This window comes from Pollicipes pollicipes, unplaced genomic scaffold (assembly GCF_011947565.3).
Source record: "Pollicipes pollicipes isolate AB1234 unplaced genomic scaffold, Ppol_2.1 Scaffold_2555;HRSCAF=2994_pilon_pilon_pilon, whole genome shotgun sequence".
NCBI classification, from domain to species: Eukaryota; Metazoa; Arthropoda; class Thecostraca; order Pollicipedomorpha; family Pollicipedidae; genus Pollicipes; species Pollicipes pollicipes.
The window spans coordinates 21028978-21047132 of NW_023596136.1; the positions used below are offsets into that span (position 1 = coordinate 21028978).

General features: G+C 56.7%; 1 protein-coding gene across 1 annotated transcript in view; it reads right to left on the reverse strand.

The window, feature by feature from the left end:
* Window positions 1–17447, reverse strand: part of LOC119099044 (interference hedgehog) — a 45955-nt gene extending 28508 nt beyond the window's left edge. Inside the window, exon 1 of the mRNA XM_037222098.1 lies at window positions 17306–17447. The gene's annotated coding sequence lies outside the window, so the exon portion shown is untranslated. The remainder of the gene's footprint in view (window positions 1–17305) is intronic.
* Between the last annotated feature and the right edge of the window lie 708 nt (window positions 17448–18155).

An 18155-nucleotide genomic window follows, 5' to 3' on the forward strand; every position in this document is an offset into this window, starting at 1 on the left:
CCGTCCAGTCTTGAGGCGGCGGCCGGACGGCGCCGGCCAGCCCGTGACGTGCTCTCCCGTGACGCGTCGACGCGTCACGCCGCCGCCCGCACATCTCAACAGAGCCGTGGGAGCGGCGCCGGCGCCGGCCTACGCGCCGCGCACCCAGGGGAGGGCCGCCGCCCGTAAACCGGGCGGCGGCCGCAGACGCGTACTCCGGCAGGCCGGCGCGCCCCTGCGCCCGTCGGCGGCGGCGGTGGCGGACGCCGTGGTGCGCCGGGCTAGCGCACGGAGGCAGACCCGCTGCTGGTGTCGCAGGAGCAGGGTGGGGTAGCACTGGGGTCAGAGGTCGCGCGGGCAGGTGGCCCGGATTACGCGTACGCGTGCTTCATGCCGTCGTGTGGCTGAGCGGCAAACAGTGCCGACTATCGGGCACCGCGCGTATCCGCGCGGCGCACGGGACCGGAGACCACTGGTCGGCGGCCATGCGCCCGTCTGTCACAGCGAGGACGGATCGGCCTCACAACGCGACTCCCGGCGCTGATGGACCGCAGGGCCCGCAGGACCACACACGCACACGTACCGTCGCGTGGTACGCACACGCACCGCGGCCAGGCCATGGACGACAGCGACAAGCCGCAGCGCGCCATCGCGCCCGTGACGTCACCATCCAAAACGTGCGGGTGGCGAACGCCAGTCGTCAGCCACACATAGCACGGTGACGCGCACCAGCTCGCCCCCGGCGGTGGATCCGGACCCTTCCCGCGGCGGCCGACCCGTCCTGAATCGCCTCCCGGCCCGCTGCATAGCCGGACGCGTTCCGAGAACTGGCCCAGGCCCGCCGCCATCGCCAGGCTCACATTTCACACCGGCAAATGGCTCCGTGCATATCGTGCCAACTTCGCTTCACAAGCAATTGCTCAAGATTAATGGGGCGGGCAATCGCTTCATCCCATGCCAGTTTCATTTCAATAAGTTATGACTTCCAGCATGGGTGCGGTTCGCCCCACAGCCCACGTTTCGTAGCGGGCCGCTCTGTGTGCGGGTTTCTGCTCGGTGTACGTTCAATGATCGACCTGCTGTTCATACAGGCCGGCATTGCACTACGAACATAGCATGTAAGCAGGTAACGCACAGCTAGCGGGGCTGTACGTTGTTTCCTCAGTTACAGCAAGCTGCCCGCCTCATGAGAATGGATAGCCCAACGCCGACTCGACCGCCGTCGGAGCTGCTGAAGGTCAAGCCGTCGAAAGGACGCAGTACTGCGGGCGTGAATATTGCGCCCCGCGTGCGTGCAGTGTTGCTACCTCTCTCCGATGAGCCGTGTCGCCGTCGCATGCTCCATCCAGTCTAGTGCACGAGCCGCGTGGAGCACCGCCGCGAGCAGCCAGCTGGCTGCCCGGCAGCGCCACCTCATACCCGGCAGGGCGACCTCCGCGAGCCCTCGGCCGGGGGCGGCGGTGGTGGTGGCGGCGGCGGCGGCTCCCGTGGCGCCGGCCCGCGTCAGGACCCGTCGGGGCGGCGGCGGCGGCGGCGGCTCCCGTGGCGCCGGCCCGCGTCAGGACCCGTCGGGGCGGCGGCCAGGCCGTTATTTACCGGCCGTAAAGATGGGTTTGGCGCCTGTCACGCGCTCTCCAGATGGTATCGGGACGCGCCGCCTCCAGTCCCGGTCAGGCCGATCCAGGGGTCACGGTCAACGGCTGCAGAGAGCGGCCGCTCGGGCTCCTGATCGACATGTGTGCGTCCATTGCAATTCAGCAGGACCAAATTTTTCAACAGGACCAAATTCAGCTTGGAGTTGGTGCCGTTTTATGCACAACCGCACGTGCAAAGGTCCCTCTTTATCGCCTGGGGTTGGAAATAGTCTGTGGGAAAGAAACAAGATAAGAAGCGCGAGCACAGGCTACCTGGCTGGTCCCGTTCCTCATACATCCCGCGATCTTTTCTCGGCCCAACAGAATCATTCATTGAGGTCACCTGGGTGCACACAGCTGATGTTTATTGCCTCTGATGCTATTGTTCCATTGAAGGTATGTTTTGGACCGCATAGTTCAGATCACACTTTTTCTCAAATAATCTACAAGTTATTGGTTATGAATATCTGAACAGCTTTTGAGTATTTCACATTATTTTTGTTTAATTCTTGGCGTTAAATTTTACATGCGGCGCAAGACGCAAATAAATGACATCCGATTGCACACCTGCTTCATGTACAAATATGCCTTCGGCGGCCGCATGAATTTGCAGGAAGTTGACCTTACAAAGTTCACATGTTGTTCTTGCTTTACCTTACAAAAGAACCATTCGGTTACTCGAAACATTATTGTGTGCAAATGTATGCCGAATCTGAACTTTGTAGCTTGTACAGGTTTGGAGCGGGCCCTTATCGATGATATGCTCGATATCCTCCGTGTCCCTGTATGCAGATGTACCATGCACATACAATTATTGAGCTTATATTTAGGTGCCCCTGGTGGGATGGTCTATACTGCTGTGACTGTTCTTTAGCTCTGGATAGATCTTGATTCGCCTGGGCAGGCAGTTGTCCTCAAATATTCATACATAGAGCAATGTTATGACCTTAGGTCTGCGGTGTATGACAAGAACATACGCGAACGAGAATGCAGGGATAACTAGCGAAACTGATGCAGTCACAGTGATGCAGTACGTTTATTAGCGTCATGTTTCGAGCAATACTTGATTTGAAAACGGCTCTTCAGTATACGGCACTTCATTCACATGCAGCGTTAATAGCCCGTTGAGCCCATGACAGATACAGCTGCCGCTCAGACACCTGTCGGTCGCTTCAAATATCCTGAATGCGTCTTTATTCGTGAAAATTCAACTTAGGGGTTTGGCATTGGGGACCATTCGGTACGTCATGTTTCTCCCCCCCCCCCCCCCCCCCCAGTCATACGCATGCACCAAAAGTACTCCAAGACATCATTAGATACTCCGGCCACGTCTCCGGATCCCCGTCCGTCCGTCAGTTTTCTTGTGCGCGTTTTTCTCGCCGGGCCTCCGGAATGCGAGGCGTGCGCTGAATCCCAGCACCCCACTTGACCGCTGGCTTCGTGCGGACGCGTCCCGCTGCTGCGGATGAGTCATTGCAATAAGCTGTCTGCATCGATCCGGCTGCGAGCACCGCGGACCGGCCCGGCGCCACAGTGCACCGTCTGCGATCTCCCGATCAGACCGTCCATCTGGCCCCAGACACGGGACCCACGCAGCCCGGCCACTGGACAGGGCAACCCACAGCCGTCGGCGCGCCCCGCCCGTAAATACAGAGATAATCCCCCCAGTAGGCGGCTCCCTGGCGTCAGAACCCCACTGTCGCGCCGGCGGAGCCACCCGGTCACCATGTCCCCAGGGGCGGCGGCGTCGCCCGCAGAGGGCTGCCCCGCCAGCTGAGCTCGGCCACCGACGACAGAGGCGATTGGCCGCGCCCGCTGAGGTCACCCCGGCAGCACAAAGCGGCTGTCAGTTCTGGTCTCAACAATGTGTCTCGCATGCCACGCTGACGGTGGCTTCAGTTGGTGTCAGGCTCAGGACAAAGGGGCTAGATGATGAGGCGGCGTCTGGAGTGCCGATGCCCTGGCGCACATTGCTGTCGGATGCAGAATATGTTGAGAGAGCTCCTAGTGTGCAACTTGACAACGCGGCGAATTTACTGCGGCGTAAAGCCCTTGCGACTCCGATCAGCTGTCGTCTTCCGAAGGGTATGCATACTTTACCATGTATCATAACTTCAACGACACCTGCAATGTGCAGCGCATCAACCGATGTTGCGGTCGCACTGCAGTTGGTCAGTCGCTCCCGCCCTCGGCAACCGTGTCTAGCGAGACGCCCGCCCATGATGGCCGCGGCCTCACGCCCCTGCATTCTCAGCCGCGCCGCAGACTCCTGATCTCTTCCATGGCAAAAGGGATTGCGTGTGGCCCGCGCTCACGCCCGCGCGCCTCCGGCAGCGGCCCGACACGTACCCGCCATCCAATAACAGGTCAGGTCGTAAACGAGGCGCCAGTTCCAGGCCATTACACACCAGCTACACAATCCCACATCGACGCTGGGAGAATTTATAGCCAGCGACAGAGAGACGGACGCCGGGACGGGAGCGATTACAGCGGCGGCATCGGTGCAAGGATAGGAGCGGCCCCAGGGGCGGGGTCGGCGCTGATCGGAGGAGGTGCGGTGGGTATCAGGAGAGAACCGGTCGGAAGCGAGCGCTGCACTGTCCGGCAACGTCGGCCGAGCGCCTATGCCGGCTCAGCGTACCCACGCAGCTTCGGCAGCCGCTGCGGCGCCACGAATGAGGACGTAGCCGGCCCCACGACGGTTCCACTGTCCTCAGACAAGTCAGAGCAAACTGACTTCGTGCGGGCACGGAAGACCGACATTGTCTGCCCGCAGAGCACACCGCTGCGCATGCGAACATGATTGCCTCTCCCACTGCCGCTGGGAATTCGCCTTTTGTGGTCTCAAGGCTGTCGCCGCCTCTAAGTCGGCGGCGCCGTCCGTCCATCCCGACGCGCCGAGTTCGCCTTTGGCCGCGCCGCGCTCGTCCCCGCCGCCGCGCCGCACTCGCCACCGGCCGGTGGGAGGTCGGCGTCCGTCTGCAGCGTCGATACGATCGCGGCGCGCCTGCGGTCCGCGCCATAAATCGCCGCTATTAATCGAGCCGTCATGTTCGGCCGCGGGCGGCCGCGTCACAAACAGGTCCGGCTGCGCTGCGATTGAGACATTCCCGGCGCCCGACCGCGACCCAGGGGCGGGTCCCGAGGGATAGAGGGATCATGAAGAAAGAGGCGCGAAGGATGGAGGGAGGGGACAACCGGGAAGGAGGAGAGGAAGAATGGAGAGGCATGGTGAAGGTGGTGATGAAGAATGAAAGGACGAAAACATAGATGGTCAGACGGAAGATAAATGGACGGAGACAGAAGGATGTGGACAAAAGTATTGCGGGACGGAGGGACAGATAGGGAGAGGAACCAATGCACAGAGAGGGAGAGCCAAGAGCATGGAGAAGCATGGAGACGGAAGGGCCGATATCAGAAGGGACGCGGGGTTGAAGGAACAAAGAGGCGTGGAGGGACGGATAGAGCATGGGTAACCATGGGATAGAGGGATGGAGGGACAGACGAGCGGGAACAAAAAGACGGAGAGACAGAGGGATAGGGCAACATAATACTGCGGAGCTTCGTTAACAGTGATGGGGGTGCGAATGCATGAAGGAAGGATACAGAAATTCGGACGGTGAGAGACTGACCCAGGAAAATTGAGGCTGTGGAGGAATGAAGGACCAGAGGAAGGAAGAATTAGTGAAGAGAAAGGCGGAAGGGAGGTACACATTGCCCTATTTGATGGTTGAGAGAAACCAGGATATCGCGCAGAGACGGACGGAGAGGGAGAGAGGGGGGGGGGGGGGATATGGCGGCGGAGAGGAAAAGGGGAAAGTCGGTTCATTGACGAAGGGTGAAAGGTGACGAAATTTCATGACGAAGGGTGAGGAGGAGACGACTCTTACGGGCCAAAATATGAAGAAGTATGAGAGAGTGCTTCACCAAGAGCCACCGGAGTCGTGAGAACCGATGAAGCAACAGCCACGTGGCAGGCGAATACCTATGTGAACAGCGCGAGGAGGACAGCGGCCTGAACAAAACAGGACATCAAACAGAATGCCGTCTGTCAGTGGCAGGCCCGTCGCATGCTGCTGGTCGCAGCATGAGCGACCATTCGCAAATCGGGTTATGACTGATGACAGCGTCGTGAGTCGGCGGTTTGGGGCTCATTCTGCAGCTTCTCGACCCACCACGGCGGACCCCCGACTGGTCAGTCCGAGGACCAGCGGCCCACACAGAGCTGCACGCTCGTTAATCAAAGCCGCCGCGCCGCTTCGGCGCCGCTGACGTCACGCCGAGAGCTACGCGGTCGGAGCCGAACCCGGCGCTGTCGTAGCCGAACCCGGCGCTGTCGTAGCTGAACCCGGCGCTGTCGGAACTGAACCCGGCGCTGTCGGAGCCGAGCCCGGCGCTGTCGGAACTGAACCCGGCGCTGTCGGAGCTGAACCCGGCGCTGTCGGAGCTGAACCCGGCGCTGTCGTAGCTGAACCCGGCGCTGTCGGAGCTGAACCCGGCGCTGTCGGAACTGAACCCGGCGCTGTCGGAACTGAACCCGGCGCTGTCGGAGCCGAGCCCGGCGCTGTCGGAGCTGAACCCGGCGCTGTCGGAACTGAACCCGGCGCTGTCGGAGCCGAGCCCGGCGCTGTCGGAGCTGAACCCGGCGCTGTCGGAGCTGAACCCGGCGCTGTCGGAGCTGAACCCGGCGCTGTCGGGGCTGAACCCGGCGCTGTCGGAGCGAATACGGCGCTGTCGGAACCAAACCCGGCGCTGACCACTTCCTGGGCGATGTCGGCGCGGCTTGAGTGATGTGAGCTGATAGGATTCCGTGTCGTAGGCGGAGTGTACGTCAACAGAGGGCAGCGCTACTGCCGGTAGGTAGCGCAGTACAATGGCAATCAGAGCCTGGACTAAGCTCCTAGTATGCAGTTATTGTAGTGAAGTAACGGATAAATGAAATTTACGTCCAGATGATTAGCAGCAACTGTGCTGGCGCCGCATAACGGCGCTACCAGCAGATGACTTGGTTGTGTTGGCATTAGCAGGTAATTGTTTGACTCCCGAGGTACGACGAGCTCCAGGCGCGGAGATCTGTCATAGGTGAAGATGTTGTCTCGCGCTCTCACAGCTTATTTTGGCTTTGGATTTTACTTTGGTGTGATATCGGCTTACGCAAGCTATGGCGTTTTTTACCAAGCGAAGCGCAAACCACGTAGTTTGCTCCCCCACACGTGCATTACTATGATAAATCCAGCTCCTGATAGCTGGAAAAGATCTTTCATTGAGCTAGAAGCTCCGCGTCGTATTGAGATCATTTGAGTAGTCAGGAGCTGATAACTAACTGGTATCGATCATAGCTTGTCAGAACGATTTCGCGCGCACGTTATTTCTTCCATAGCGTGAGTTTTACGACTTGTTGTCAAACAGGTCCATCCATGACGACTTGAACAGAGTGAACGCATTTCACATCCATCCATTCTATAAAAAGCACTAGCAGACTCCACAGTTAAGTGCATTTCATCGTTAGCTTTGTATATGTTTAGAAATGGCCAGTAAATAGCACGGCCACAGCAAACATGTCCTTGTTTTGACACACGTCAATGTTTGTTTGCCTGGCAATCGAATGCTCGTGCATCCGAGGAAGGTGTCAAAACAGCCCTCCGCAACTGCCCTCGCTGGGGGCGGGCTCTGCGCGCCAAGCCGCTGACTCATGCCGCAATACCTCCTGGGACTAGCTGGTTTCCGTGGTCTCCTGGGACTAGCTGGTCTCCGGGGTCTCCTGGGACTAGCTGGTCTCCGGGGTCTCCTGGGACTAGCTGGTCTCCGGGGTCTCCTGGGACTAGCTGGTCTCCGGGGTCTCCTGGGACTAGCTGGTCTCCGGGGTCTCCTGGGACCAGCTGGTCCCCGCATGTTTCGTGGAACCAGCTGGTCCCCTCACGCCTCCCGGAACCAGCTGGTCCTGCTGATTCCAGGATCAGCAGGTCCTGGAATCAGCGTGCTGTTTATGCAGGACTAAGCTCGCATGTTGTTTGTGGCATTGAAGTGGCTTCGATATGCTGTTTGTGGCATTCACAAACAGCATATCCTCAGCGAGTGCGCGCGTGAGCAGTCAACGGCGGCTGGCCCGGGGGGCTGCCAGCTCCTGAAGTCCCTGTTCCTGTCATGGAGGTCTCTGTCCCCTGTCTGCAGGGAGCAGCTCGCCGGCGCTGACCCAGAGCTGTGTCGCGCTGCCGCCGCCGACGGCAGAAGCGGGCGCAACTCTGCGCCACACCTGTCTCCCCTGTGCCGCATTTGTCTTCCGCGCGGCGGCTGCCCGGCGTCGGCACAACGAACGTTGCCCGCGCGCGTGCCGTCCTGACTCGTGTGCGGCTGACAGCCACGGCCTGCGGTCCGGACGTGAGAGACGGTCCAGACGCCGGCAGGCTGCATCGATACCCAGTGACTCGACATACACGGCGCCTCAGAGCAGTCACTTGTCGCATGAGGTGGACTGTGGCACGCTACTTGTAGCTGGTCCGACCAGAGTGACAGCGTGTTTTGTGCCTGGCCATCATTCGTCAGGGAATACGTGAAACTTCATTTCAAAGTTCTGATTTCTGTCCGAGCTCATTCGATGCACATGGTGAAAAGTATTGATGGATTTATCACACTCACGGCAACGGCCGCAAACATAATACACCACTTACAGTCAACCTCCTGCAGCGCATAAGACCACACTCCAAACCACATCTCCCGCACATTACGGCCTTGTCATCTGGACGCGCCAACTGAACCCATCTCACAAATTGGCGATGACACCCGTCGCGTGCTGCAGCGTAGCCGCGGCAGCCGCGCCGACACTGCAGCGGACACCCGGCCGTCATCACGGTCTGTTTTGCTCCGGCGGAATTGCTCGGGTGCCGCAGATCGGATGGCCGAGGCCGGCTCCGGCGTGTTTACATCGTTAAGCGAGCAATTTGTCTCCATTAGGGCGGCACGGGCAAGAGCACGCGGCCGGTCATCCCGCCGCGGGACCGGTCGACATGTCTGCACGGCCGGGCCGACCCTGTCAACACCAGCTCCCGTCACTCGGCGCGGGTACGCCACCAGTGGCCAGATATGCAACGGCATCCGTGTTCACTATGCGGTGTTTTGATGAAAAACTGCACTGCCCACAAAGTTTAATACTACGAATGTTTTGTGGCAGACGGCTCTAGTGTGAGGCATACATTACACTCAGCGACACAGTACTAGTTCATGACATTTGCATCGCTCTTTCCATGCCCTGTCTTTCCTGTCTCTCCCCAACGGACAGCTCCAAAACTCGGGAGTATTGACCAGTTTCCCGCAAGCTAAAATCTTCGCCTCCATCCTCTTCACACGCAGTCGTATTGACGCTCATCTGACACATCTCACACACCCTTGCACATCTCCTTCACACGTGTCACCGCGGTCGTAGCAGCACTCATCAACGCTTACCGATCGTCGGCCTCCATCCAAACCCACGTCGTAGCTGGTCGTAGCAGCACTCATCAACGCTTACTGATCGTCGTCCTCCATCCGAAGCCAGCCCCGCCCCGTGGCGGCGGGTGCGCGGCGCCCACACGCCGTCACAAATGCATACTTGAACGCGCGCGCGCGCGCGAGCGGTCAGCGGCGGCTGGCTCAGGGTCCGTCCATCGGCGGCGGGCCGGCGCGCCGACTCCGGCCCAAACAGGCACCATTTACGCAGCGCGGCAGATCTGACGATCGTCTCACTCGTGGCCAACACGCGCTGGGCGCTGCTCAGGAGCGGCGGCGCGGCGGCGGGCCACCGCGGCACCAGCACACCGGTCCCCGGGGACCTCGGGGATCGGGCGCCAGCACACCATCCGGCAGAGAAGCGGGCGCCAGCATGCCGGTCCCCGGGGGACCTCGGGGATCGGGCGCCAGCACACCATCCGGCAGAGAACCGGGCGCCAGCATGCCGGCCCCGAGGTACTAGGGAGACCGGGCGCCAGCGCGTCGGCCCCCGAGGGACTAGGGAGACCGGGCGCCAGCACGTCGGCCCCGGGGGATCACGGGAACCAGGTAACAGCACGTCGGCCTGGGGACCGGGGGCCAGCACGCCGGCTCCCGAGGGATCAGGGGGACCGGGCGCCAGCACGCCGGCCCCGGAGGGACCGAGCGCCAGTGCGGCGTCAGGTTCTGTTGTCCGCGGACAGACCGTGCGCGAGACAGAGCGCTCACCGCCTGAGCCTGACAGCACAGTCGTCGGCGTCTCGTCAGCGGTAGGAGCCCGGAGAGGCGCGGCCTCAGGCGGCCTCAGGTGGCCGTCAGCGCCGGCCTCAGGCGGCCTCAGGTGGCCGTCAGCGCCGGCCTCAGGTGGCCTCATGTGGCCGTCAGCGCCGGCCTCAGGCGGCCTCAGGTGGCCGTGGCCATCAGGTGGCCTCTGGTGACCGTCAGCGCCGGCCTCAGGCGGCCTCAGGTGGCCGTGGCCGTCAGGTGGCCTCTGATGACCGTCAGCGCCGGCCTCAGGCGGCCTCAGGTGGCCGTCAGCGCCGGCCTCAGGCGGCCTCAGGTGACCGTCAACGCCGGCCTCAGGCGGCCTCAGGTGACCGTGGCCATCAGGCGGCCTCAGGTGGCCGTGGCCATCAGGTGGCCTCTGGTGACTGTCAGCGCCGGCCTCAGGCGGCCTCAGGTGACCGTGGCCATCAGGCGGCCTCAAGTGACCGTCAGCGCCGGCCTCAGGTGACCGTGGCCATCAGGTGGCCTCAGGTGGCCTCAAGTGGCCGTGGCCATCAGGTGGCCTCAGGTGGCCGTCAGCGCCGGCCTCAGGTGGCCTCAGGTGACCGTCAGCGCCGGCCTCAGGCGGCCTCAGGTGGCCGTGGCCATCAGGTGGCCTCAGGTGGCCTCAAGTGGCCGTGGCCATCAGGTGGCCTCAGGTGGCCGTCAGCGCCGGCCTCAGGTGACCGTGGCCATCAGGTGGCCTCAGGTGGCCTCAAGTGGCCGTGGCCATCAGGTGGCCTCAGGTGGCCGTCAGCGCCGGCCTCAGGTGGCCTCAGGTGACCGTCAGCGCCGGCCTCAGGTGGCCTCAGGTGACCGTCAGCGCCGGCCTCAGGTGGCCTCATGCGGCCGTCAGCGCCGGCCTCAGGCGGCCTCAGGTGGCCGTGGCCATCAGGCGGCCTCAGGTGACCGTGGCCATCAGGCGGCCTCAGGTGGCCGTGGCCATCAGGTGGCCTCAGGTGCCTCAGATGGCCGTCGGATTACCGCCGCTCGCAGCCCCAGGTGCGATCCCGGGCTGCAGCCGATCATCAGTTTAGTGAAGACACGGAGCGCGATTAACCACCAGCAAAAATGACACCTTGTTACCTCGGCGACTGGTGGTTTAGGGATTCACCTGTCAGCTGATGCACTCGCCAGTGGCTGTAGCGGGTCAGGACATTTTGTGCGTGTAGGGCATTCTTGCGAACGATTTGTGGAAACATGTCAATTCCAGTGACAATGGGCATGAAGGAGGCTGTCGCTTTGTTCCCGACGTTAGAAATTGTCGCATTAATACCTTGCTGTGATAGCAAAGAAGTAGACAAAAAGTAATAATAAAAAACTGCGCAGGCCAATTTTCAGAATGTGTTGACGTTTCTGACTAGTGACCACGCTCGCTTTTGCCATTGCCAGGTTTAGGTTTAATCGCACTGCATTCACCATTCTGGTTTGAAATGAAATGGCGTGACAAGCAGTGGTGTCAAATTCTCAAGCCGTTTAAGGCCTGAGCAGGCAGGGTTGACCTAGCATACCCCCAAAATTAAATTTGATTTCCTCTCGGTTTTAGGTCATTCAAAGTTGCGTCCCCATGGCTAAAATAAACGGAAAACTTTTTGACTTTTTCGTTGATTCCAAAATTGATCTCGCTGTCGAGAAATGGCCTCCGATTGCACGGTAATGTAAAGCTGCCTTTTTTGTGAAAAACTTGAAATGTAGTGTATGTCGCAGAAAAACAGCTTTGTTTTTACACCCCTTTTGATCAACAAAACGATGTATCGTTCATCGTACATCGAAGGTGGTCCGAGACATATAAAGACGACTTTATGCAGAATGGTGCGGTTTGACACGTACGGGCGATCGCATATAGAAAGTTTCCTGAGTACACCGCCACTATGTGCTTCTTTACAAAAGTAAAACTTGAACTTTTACCACCTTGTCAACAGACGTGTCAGTAATTGGAAGGACCGAGTGGGTAAAGACTGGTGGTCAAATGGATCCCCAGTGGCCGTGTTAAACAGCGTGACTAAGGCTTTAACCCGTGCTGAAGGTTGGCATAAGCAAGACAAGTCTCGAAACTCGGTCTTTTGTAGTGATGGGCTGGGAGTCCTGCCGTCATAAATAGCCGACCTTCAGTGCACCTAAAGGTAGTGGTTCAAAACCCACATGCAGTGATGGGCTGGGGGTCCTGCCGTCATAAATAGCCGACCTTCAGTGCACCTAAAGGTATTGGTTCAAAACCCACATGTAGTGATGGGCTGGGAGTCCTGCCGTCATAAATAGCCGACCTTCAGTGCACCTAAAGGTAGTGGTTCAAAACCCATATCGAAAAAGTTGGCGGCATTGAGAAGACTCGACGATTTGAAGCTGCGTCATGGAAAGATTTATTCGCAAAAGTCAATCAACACCACGTCAATATTTCTAATGCCCAGGAGCACACCGTGCAAAACGTGTCAGTTTCATTCTTCGACACTCTTTTTGTGGCGCGGTGGCAGGTACACCGCTGAACTGTACTTTAAGCCTGCCTTGTTGCAGTAGTTTCTTACTCGCTCAGTACGCTCTTTTTCGCTCATATCCATTGCGGGTGCCCAGAGGAGCTCATATGGACGTGACGTGACGAGCATTGGGAGACGTTAAGCTTTCAACGGAAGACTCTTCTGCTGTCCCGGAGCTCTACGAACGGATGGTAATGCCCGGTCTCAGGCAACAAAGACCGCTTGGCGTTGACGCTGATTCCATAAATACCTCCAATCAAAAGGGTAAAGACTTACTATTGCTCACAAATATAAAAAGCGTAGGTCGTTTGACACATCTAATTGCCTGTGTTGCTATAAATGACAAATGTAGTGAGCCTGGCTGTGGTATTCATACAGTACACGCACATCTGTGCCTTTTACCTTTGTGAAATACTTACGGTAGCTAAGAAGACATCTGTTTTTTATTATGTACTCGGTTTTTAGCATGGTAGCGAGAACATGCATGCCTGGATACGTTCCAGTTGGTGCAAGCCAGCTTATTGAAGACAAATGTGCATACGGATTCAGTGGTCCGAATTGAGATCAAATGCTTGACGCCCATGGGATGTCACAACTCGTAATTCAGCTATCATGCCATTGCCCATGCATTGATCTTCATGTGTCGCGGTCCGTTACAGCATGACATCTCGGTACGCCTTATGCAGGTACCAACGCACGCAGCGGCGCAGTAAGACGGGGGAGGAGGAAGGCTGACGAACTGACCCCCCCCCCCCCCCCCTCCCTCCCACCAAACCCGCACGACCCGTAAAAGTTACGAAACAGCACAGACGAGCGTATTCGGGTCTATATGTCACAGCACATTCAGCTTTCTGGCGGTGCACTTTACTCTATGACAAAAAATGTCAGCACAGTCATGTGATGCAACCCAACCCAGAGTGGGGCAAATTGCGTCATTCAAAAGGAGATCATTCAAAAGTCATTTACCAAAAAACAAAGACGTGCTCTCCAAAAACTTTACCGCTACAGATGACGCTGACAGTTATAGCTGTCTACAGCTATAAGAATTTTAGCCCTTTCCCAACTAGTTATAGCAGGAGGGAGCTCGGAGTAAAAACTGATACAAGTCTCTCCACTCTCCCTACAACTCTCCCTATCAACAGCGAAAGCGGCGAACGAATATCGGCGGCGAATGCGGCGCACGGATGGCGTGCTGGCATGGGCGCCGCTCTGCAAACAAAAGCTGTGGCCGGCGCAGTTATAATGGCCAGTAATCATCCAACGTCGATGGAGATGCCAAACGGTCGGCCGAGATGCCAACTGGTTATTGGACGTGCTGGGGTGCGAATTTATGGCGCCGATAAACGCCGTCGATAGCTATTGAGATGCTGCAACGACCTGCCACGAGGGCCCTTGAATCCCGCCCGAAAAAATACAACAACCCATTGGCTGATGGACAACGATGGAGACGGTCGTAAAACTGGCCGGATCGCTCCGAGCTAACTTGGCAGAACGACGATGTTCTGGTTCTCAGGAAGATCCGCTGGAATCGACATAAATGACGGCCTGTGCAGTCAAGGATTGTTGTGCTACAGAGCGCGTGAGTTATCATGACTGGCCTGTGGTCGCAGAGCAAACGCGCTAAGCTTAGACAATCGGAAATGGCAGCAAAACTCTGCGAAGTACAACGCATATACAAAAAGCAGGGCGCCACGTCTCGAAAAATATAATTCTTATTTGGAAATGGCACCATATGATTTTGTTCTTTCACCTTGTGGCTACAAAAGCCGTGATTTGTGTGCTTCTTAAACAGCCAGCAGCGGTCTTTGGTGACGCCTATAAAGCCGAGCAAAATGTGCACCTGTTAATGGAATAAAATGTGCCAGAGATTCCAGCCCCGATGCACCGCAAACGGCGTTTCACGTCAAAATTGAGATCTGGTAAGCTGTGACTGATGCTTACTTCCCCTGCTCCGGTAATATATATTTAGATTTTACGTTCCACCACCTTGAGCGCAGTTTGTTAGCTAGTTCGTACTTTGTAACCGAAGATAGATCAGAAGAGTTGGGCTTCATCGGTGATGCCAGTTCTTGCAAATCCTTCTGAATAACTCAGTGTAGATTTCCATTAGCCGCTACGAGGGGAGAAATATCGATGTCCTCCCCGCCTGCCACCATGAAAGCAATACCTTTCAGCATTTGCTTCGCTTTTTCCACGTGTGTGTGTTCTGCGATGTTTTAATACACTTCTTGGCCAAAATGCTAGAGCAATGAGCGCTGTGAAAGCTTGGAACACTCTATTTAGGGAAAAGGGCATACAAGTATGATGTCATTAGCAAACGAATTCAACGAAATATAATCCCATGGCTTTAATCTACTTCTGCGGCGTTTAGCACACTGACTCTTTGGAAACACGCTTCAGCAATTTGTGTACTTGAATACCGAGACAGTTGCAAGGCTGTGTTTACAAGACAGGCATATGTCAGCAGCATACCGCATGATCTTGACACACTAGTTCTAACTTCCAACACTCTACTTCTCGCTAAACGGCTAACGCCGCCCGCTATGTCAGTCACAAACGTTCATTACTACTGAGGTATTTCTTCCTAGATGTGCCACTTTTAAGCCCGCAGGTGCTTAAGGCGCGGGTCAATGGGTAAGTTAATATCTGATAAGTGGCACCTTAACTTTCACACTCAGATAAGTTGTACCTTTAATAGCTTTTACACTGCTCATTGCTCTAACATTTTGGCCAAGAAGTGTATTAAAACATTACAAAAGACACACGCTGGAAAAAGCGAAGCAAATGGTGAAAGGTATTCCTTTCATGTACTTAGTCCGTAACATTCGTGGACGGCCCGCAGCGCAGTCCGTCAGCGCTAGCTGTTACGGACTGTAGACACCACTTTTGAGCTCATTTTTCCGACTTTCGCAGGCCTACGAAATTTTCGTTCCAAAGTTCAAGTTCCCGCGACATTGGAAACGAGCAAAAATCGAGAAAATGAGCGTGCAAGAAAGGTTTGCCACTCCAGCAGAGCACAGATGGAGATGGTTCGCTGCCAATTTTGACCTTCGTTTTTTCATGCATCGCCATATGGGCAATCTTAAACACGCTTTAAAAAGTGGGAAGCGACGATTACGCTCCCCTCCCCTGTTCTCACGCCCGTGGTCTGAAGTCTGTAGCATTGCAGCCCTGCAGCCTACAATGCAGTAGTTTAGTGTGTGTTATGAGGTTTCCTCCGCAGCTTCTGGCTTTGTCTGCAGTCCTGTGATTTTGTCTGTAGTTCCGCGGTTTAGTGTGCGGTTTCCTGGTTTTGTCTACAGTCCTGTGATTTAGTCTGTGGTCCTGTGGTTTAGTCTGCAGTCCTGTGGTTTAGTCCACAGTCGTATGACGTCTTGTCTGCAGTTACGGGGCTTGTTCTGTAAACAGCAGTCTGTAGTGCGTGCTGGGAACCTGGTCGCGCCGCCGCCGTGAGAACAGGCCGGGGTACCGACGGCCCCCATGGAGGCGCGTCGACACGGCGTGCTGGGGGTGCTGAGCTCGAGCCGGGGTGGGTTCAGGACAGCAGCCGGGGTAAAGACGGCGCCTGACAGCCCGACGGGTCTGATGGCGCGCGTATAGCGGCAGCGCAATGTAGACTTCCGAGAGCGGTGATGGAAGGGGTGTAGAGACCCGGGAACGGTGGCATAGGCCAATCAGGCTCAGGCACGGACATAGGTTCCAGGACACGGGAAGAGAAGGAACGTTCTTGTCCGAGAAGGGCGATGAAAATGGCCTATGGGCTCCTGCCGAAGGTGAGGAGAGGGGTTTCACAGGCTGCCGAGGAATGGTGGCAAAAAGGACCGAAGTTCTCCCGCGGCGATGAGGGGAAGGGCTTCACATGTTCCCGGGAACGATGACAGAGAGCTTGTAGCTCCGATGGCGGTGACAAAAGGGCCTGCATGCTGCTGAGAGCGGCGGCAGAAGCAGCACCCCGGCATGAGAATGATGATAGAAGTGGTCAGCAGTCTGGGCACGGCCACAGGACGGGATTGACGGCACAGTACGATACCGGCAAGGGCACAACTAGACTATATTGCAACAATCGGATCAAACTTTCGTAGTTGCTCGATAAAATATACCAAATTATATGCCATGGATGGAGGAAGAAAGGCTTGATATGGCGTAACGAAACGCGCTGTCCCGCTTCCGCACACATGGATATAGTGCAAACTTTACGCCTTCATGTTACTTGATGAAAAACCTTCACAACAAGTATCTCAAGCGTAAAACGTTTGTCACGAGCGATGTGCCATGACGCATAATCACTTTTGGTATTTTCTGGTCACCACCATGTAGTATCACACGTAGAGTATATGTTTGAATAGACTGCGAAATCGGGGCCAACGGAACTGTTCCCGCCAGTTGTGTGTCACAAGAGACGCTAGCCTATGGCTTAATGCTGTGCCTGGAAGCATGGTAATGCCAATCTATTTTCAGTCTCCGTTATGTGTGCCTGTTATGTGTGCCGGTGTGTGTGCCCTGACAACCTCTGTCATGTCCGTCAGTAACAAGGTGGATGGAAGTATGGTTTTAGGTGCTGTTTCGTCATAAGTCCAGCAGAAGGGCGGTACTCAGACCAGCACGAGTGCCGTGGAGCGCGGTCTAGTGTTCATCGCAGTGCCTATGGGCTAGGAGCCTCCGTTCCATTTGTTATAGCGAGGATGCATATAGATGAAGCAGAGCGCCTGGATGGGTGGCAAAAAAAAAACGAAACCCGTTTTGGGAGGAATATAAATTAAAGAAGGAACTTACGCATCTAGATCGAGGCAGGCGCTGGGAGCGGTCTTGCGTAATGTGTAACCACGCAACCCAACGTTAGCACCGTCAGCCTCTCGGCCCCTCCCGAACTTTGCGCGACAGCTGAGCCTAAATGCACAGACTAAGCAGCAACTGTAATGCCCGCGCCGTAGCTACCTATTGTGCGGTAAGGCCATTAAAAACCGGCACGCCAGTCTGTTCGCATCTACGCCGTACCTCAGTTCGCCTTCCGCGCAGTCACCGTCGTCCCAGGCACGTAGTCTCTCCGGCAGGGCCGCGGCCACCTGGCCAGAGGTCACTCACAAGCTTGCTGGGCACGCCTGCGACGATCCGACAGATCACGCGAGCGCGAACACCCGCCCTCCGCCGTCTCTCCGCCACTGGCCACAGTGACTGACCGGACTCGCCTCGCTCCTCGGCCGGCGGGACGAGCCCCCGGCAGCTCGAGCTGTAATTGGTCGCCGCCCCCGTCGCCCCGCCCACCGGCCGACGGCTCTCGTGGCTGCCTCCGACTCTGCGCTGCTGCAACCCGGGCATGTAACCGAAATGCGTTTACCTGCAGATATTTTTCCCCGATGCATACTACTAACTGCTTTACAGGCGACTCACTCCTGTCGCGGTGTCAATGAGGCGAAACGCTAAAGTTTGAACATGCCGCAACATGCCGACATCCCTTTTGCTGACACATCAAATTGAAAAAGTTAAACAGTCGAAATACACATTCAATGAGTGTCAATCTGGCCAAATACTCTTTATTCAAACGGCAATCAGTCGAAACGTTCTTTAGCAGGGTGCAAAGTGCCCAAGGGTTTTTTGGTGGAATATCAAGTTACCAAATTACCCTTTAGTCAAATATCACTTTGGCGGAACATTCTTCTTTTTTCGTAGAATGTGAACCACGAAGATGTGCTGTGGTCGAATACTGATTAACAGAAACGCTCCTCAGTCGAATGTTAATTAGCCGATGCTCTTAAGTGGAATTCTTTTGCGTCGAAATGTTTTGATTGGATATAGACATAACCCCCCTAGGCTTCGCCCTATAGTCCTTTTTCACCGCCGTCATGCG